Raw genomic sequence first — 6,000 nt, forward strand, 5'->3', positions numbered from 1 at the left:
CAACTTTTTTTCCAGAGCATTTCTATTACTTTCTTTAAACTCAAAAGTTGGCAAACACCAATATTGATGTGACTTTAAACACCAGATGATGCCAGGAATTTGCCAGTTTCTGATAGGAGAACAAAATATTTCAGTTAAATATTTTGGCATGATCATAAATATGATCGCAGCTGACCATACTGCTTAATCTCAGTCTGACAGAAGATTAGCGGCCACACCTAAAGAGGTATGGCCGCTAAACTAGGCTAGGCTAATTCTGTCATGACAAATGGAGCAAATTATTGTGAAAAAGCACAGTTTCTACAGGTTAAAGGGCAATGTCAACAAATGCTAAATAAATATGCGTAAATTTGAAAATTCCAAAGAGAAAAATCAAGTTTTATTTATTCTGACATCTCGCAAAATATATTTTGTAATCCTGGCTGACTTAAATCTGCAGCTAAGAAGCTGAATTTATACTGAGGACAAATTTCACATATTGTTTCATATTGGGGTGATTTCTGGAGGCTATTGAAGGTTGTGCTGGATTTTATTTAGGTTTATGAAAGTAAAGGAAGCAGAATGTGAATGCCTGCCGCACTTTTCAGATTGCCATGCACGGAAAAAATAAAATAAAATTCTGCGTCACTTTCTTTCCACTTCATAATCATGCTTTATTGTGACAGACTGTGAATGAGCTTGAGCTGACACTATATTTGTGAATAGAAGAAAAAAGAAAGACTACTATTCATGTGAATATCATAAACCTTCTAATATCCTCTAAATAATCCAGATTTTTTTGTATTGATTTGACTCACAGGTTGATGACTGTTTTTTCTCGTGAGCTGTCAGTTTTGGATGAAACATTTGGTTTTTGTTTTTTTTACCAGTTCAGTTCCCATCTGTGACTTTCACTCTCCACATCAGCAGCTGGCCACACTGACAGTAATATTTTTGGGGATTTTGATTTGGATCTGACTGGGTGGAATTTCTCAATCGGAGGAAATTTGGTTTCCAAACCATTTCTGAGTTTGCTTGAAATCTCTGGTATGCTGTGTAGAAACACTCGCCAGGGTGTCTGGGGACTGATGTAAAAAAATCTCCAATATCTTGGGAATTTTGTTGTTTTTAAATGAAGATACCTCTGCTTTTGTCAAACTTTGAAAACTTTGAAAACACAAACAAACACATTTTAGATAAATATGATCACAGCTGTCGTTCCTTGCTTTTTACTGTGCTGGAATTGTCATGGGTGTGCCTTTTTCTGATTGAGTAATTACTTCAGAACATTCCTCAGAGTGTTATGATCCTACGGCAATAAATTAGGGACAAGCAAGTTTAGCGGAGAGAGAAGACAACTTGCATGCATCAGTTGTTCACACATTTTTTCAAAACTTTGGGTTTGCCTTGAAAAAGTCAAGAAAACTTGACTACGTCTTCATCTTCAACAGATTCTGTAGCTTTGTGCGGCTTCCCTCAATTTATGTTATGTCGAAAACTGGAGATGCCTCTGGTGCCTAAGAAAAACGCCCAGCAAGTGTTTTTTGTTTTCACCACCTTGTGAGAGATACTTCTTCATGTTTGGCTCATAAAGGGATAGGGTGGGTTTCCTCCCCGAAGTGTTGCTCTGTAGAGTTGTTGTTGCTCAAAGACATCAGTCAGTGTGTTACGAGCAGCAGACAACTCCCTGAACATCTTTAGTTTAGAGAAACAAATATTCCTGAAGACCTGAGGGTTGGCCTAATGACCTGTCAGTTCCAGAGCAGGTAAATATTACATGCTGATAACAACTCCACAGATTCCTATTGTAAAAGTACCAAAATCATCTCTTTAATGTGTGTATATCATATTTTAGAGCAACAATCAGCTCTAAAAGCAGATAAGTCATCTTAAAATGCATTTTCTGAAACAGAATGACCCTTTAGAACACAATGTGCTTTTTTGCCATAGATTTTAGGTCAGTACAAAATATTTGTTTACATCTTTAAATTGCATTACCACCCATCTAAATTTTTCTAATACATCGGTCACAATAGTTGCTAGCAGCAGTGACAAATTATATATTTGCACCTTTCAAACATTACATGAGCAGTAACAGCCTGGATAAACATTTTAGGATCGAAAGACCTCATTATTGTAAGAAAATTAAACTGTGTGGAAGATTGTGTCATCTCACTGTTTGCAGCCAAGCCCCTCATGACAGATTACTTATGGAAAATTTAGGTCATTTGTGTTTGAAACGTAGTGCTTTTGAATTTTCTTGCAGGATGCCGGTTTGTTGGATGTCCAGATTAAAGTGCACAGACTGACTGCATAACTCGCCATAAAAATGATTATCACCTCCTTAGCCTTGGTCACCAATTGTGTTTTGATAACCGAAACCGAGCTTGTTTATCAAAATATAATTGTACTCATGATGACATTATTCAGTTCATAATGCCATCACACTTCAACAACCTTCTGCCTTGGCCTGAGTGCCAGTTTTTCTATCTTTTTCACACATTTCTCAACATAAAATCAGAAAATGAATCAAACAATTGTGAGATACAAGCCTACACATTGTTGGAAAAGAACATTGTAAAAATTGTATAAGTTCTTTAGGTCTGCAAATTATTCAAACTGTGTCTAATTTATGTTGGTACTATGCAGTTGGTGCTAATAATCATTTTAAAGCTTTGTCTTTCATATTTGGTTCAGGATCAGAAAGACCGACCACTTTTCTAGCTGGAATAAAACTGTGTTATGGGTCAATGATTTTTAATTGGATCACAATTTAAAACTATGGCGTATATGTACTTTTATAAAGTATTTGTAAAACATTTATCAAACTGTGCTATCACGTATAGGTCAAATACCAGGAAAGGTGTGGTAGACTGTAGTGTCCAACATCTGGATCTGATATCCACCGCTCTATCTCTGGAATGACGCAGAAAGAAAACCAGGTTCCACCCTTTCATCCTGTCTTTATCCCCCTTATCTCTACTATCAGTGAAAATGCCAAAAGCTGTAAAAAAAACTTTACATTAATTTGCAGAGCTGAGCTAATATGGATTAAAGTTCACGTTTTGTCATAAATTACCCGGTAGCCCTGAGAAAGAACGATAGTTTTGTGCAGAGTGATGATTTACAGACCTGCTGGCAAAAAAAAAACAAAAAAAAAAAACATTTTTGTTATATATGTAACATTTTTCTTTTGCTAACTTATCAGGTTTCTTATGATTTGTGTCAAATAATTTTGTAATCATCACTGCATAGTTATTTACTAAGCTTCAACATGCTGTTATAGTGAAAAACACACACATCCATCCTCTCAGTGCACAAACTGAGGAATGTATGAGATGGACGTGACAATACTTGAGTTGTTTTCAGTATTTTATTCAACCACAAAGGTGCAGAGGAACACGATGAGAGTGAAATATAACAATGCTCTCAGACCCCACATTTTCAACAGCTGAACTTTCCATCACCTCTAGGCGCAGGGCAGGGACACAGCAGAAAAAACAAAACAGAGGATTGAGGGGGGGAGGGGGGGAATTCCTGCTAGGAATCCGTGTGTCTTAATACCACAGGAATGCACAACTGGAATTTACTTAACTGTCATGACAGCTATGGATTCACAGAGAGCGAGAACAACACAAGTTGTCCCTGAAAGTTATGCAACTGTATGTTTTGTTACTGTTTGTTCTCGACAAATAGAATAATTGTCACTGTCCACAAACAGTCATGAAGCTTGTGAGTTTTTCCACAAGTGATTTACAAAGAAAATATTCCCTAATTCTATATTGAGTTTAACAAGTTAAAGTAACATGCTGTGGGCTTGTTATTAGCATAGCTTAAAGAACTATTTTTTATTAGACTAGTGGAATGCTCAAAATTTTACAACATTTTTGCCCTATTTCATCTAATTAAAGGGCAGATCTGCCACTAAAGATTTACCGTGCTTTAAAAATCTGCCCAAGGGCATGTCTGGAGTTAACAACCATCCTTACGCTTCCTCATATGTAAAATAAAAAAAAAAGTGCTATTATTTGGCTTCTTTCTGTCATGCAAAATCCATTTTGTATTTTTAACAGGCCAAAGCTGGAGTGGAGTGTAATATTTGTTCCATTTAACAAAAATCTAATCAATCAGTTCCAGTGGTTTCAATGAACATTAAACCTCATCATGTCTTCCTGGTTCTGTGTTCAGGCTACAAAATAGTGGAACTTATGCTGGGAGAGCTAGTCAGTCTCAGGTGTTATTTGAAACATATCTGCTGTGCTGGTATAGAATAGCTAAAACGATTCCTGCATTTGATGTTTATATAGAGGTGGGAAAAAACAGTCAGTTCTCAAACTGCAGAGTAAATTGAGAATGGTCCCCTTATACTACGTTGTATAAAGTGTACATATTAGCCCTTATGCAGGATAAAAGTTGTCTGCTGGGAGAAGCCCCAGGAGGAAGTGGAAAAAAAAGACAATAACTGCGGGCGATCTATATATTTTACTAATTTATTCCATTTCAGAAACTACAATAAGCATAAGCATTTAAAATCAACAAAATAAATGGAGCTCTTTTGCAGAAGCATAATATCACAAGGAAGAGCCTTCTGAGAAACTACTTGCCTGTGGCGTCACAGAAGCAGCACAGTGTGCTTTTACACATATTCATCTTATTTTGTTGACCAGACTGACTTAAAAAAAAAAAAAAAAAAACTCAATCTTAGCCTCATGGACTGACTGTATGGACAGTTTTTTTTTTTTTTTTCAACTTCTAGTTGATTTACATGGGCAGAAAACGGGGAGGAGAAAGGAAATGACCCAAGACTGGGAGTCAAACCCAGGACAAGAGCGTTGAGGTCTGCACATGGAGAGCATGCTCTACCAACTGAGCCAGCCAACCCTCTGGATCAAAACCAAGTGGTTAAAGTCCAGCTAGAGTTTAGCACTTAGCACATTTATGATACTGGAAGACAAAAGGCTCCCAAACACCTAGTTACTTGTTACATACGTGTCGCTCTTTCTCGCTATAACAGCCCTCCTCAAAGTAAATCGTGACAACATAAACCTGGGCCCTTGTCCAGAGTTGCAGCTCACAGTTTCAGCTGGTTTCAACGTTTCCAGTGGCTTTGTAATATGAGCCTCTGTATCAACCCATTTCATTCTGGCTAGACAGGAAGATATGGATCAGCAATTAAAACTTGTGTCTCATCAGACACATATTGTATTGTTTCTGTTCAGTGTGAGATTATGCCACTGCAATATGCTTTTGTTGTAAAAAGACTAAGATGTAGGCTTTTTACATGCTTTTTTTAAAATTATTATTACATATCCTTACCCAGGGTGTCAATAAATGTTGCATGCACTGTATAAAATGTCCCAGTACCTCTAATTAGTAGCCAAGCTCTTGGTCACAGTGGTGTTTTTCTTTAACACCAGGAAAGCTGTTTCCTCTCATTAAGCCAAGTCTCTCATATGGACGGTCCCATTCCCAGACCGCAAGACTTTCTTTACATTGCATAAAAATTGTGTGAAGAATTGATGAGTGTGCAAAATGTTATGCATTACCAACGATTGACAAAGGTTGAATAAGAAACTAGAAAGAGGGGATGTGGATTTGAGGACAGGACATTTGTCCAGGAAAACTGGATTTTTGTCTTTTGTAGGATAAGTTTAAGTGTTTTACTATGCTTTTGCAAAGCTTGAGAACATTGTCAAAAATGTAAAAGTGACAGGGACATTGTTACTTACTCACTTATCACAGGATGAGCTGTTAATACCAATAGGAAAATCCACCCAGAAACAACTAATGAACAGCTTTCATTTTCTATTAGTAAGGGTTATGTAACCCGAAGGAGGAACACCCTTTCATCGGCAACGAAAAACAACATTTATTTTGTTCTTGTGCTTAAGTTCACCGCTGGGTTGATCTCCTCCTTAACTACTAATGTTTCTATTTAATCTACATGAGGAAAATATTTGTGAAAGCTTTGGTTGATCTGCGGAACACCCTTGCTAGACTTCATGTTTCTTTCGACGGATA

This window comes from Poecilia formosa, unplaced genomic scaffold (assembly GCF_000485575.1).
Source record: "Poecilia formosa unplaced genomic scaffold, Poecilia_formosa-5.1.2 Scaffold16, whole genome shotgun sequence".
NCBI lineage: Eukaryota > Metazoa > Chordata > Actinopteri > Cyprinodontiformes > Poeciliidae > Poecilia > Poecilia formosa.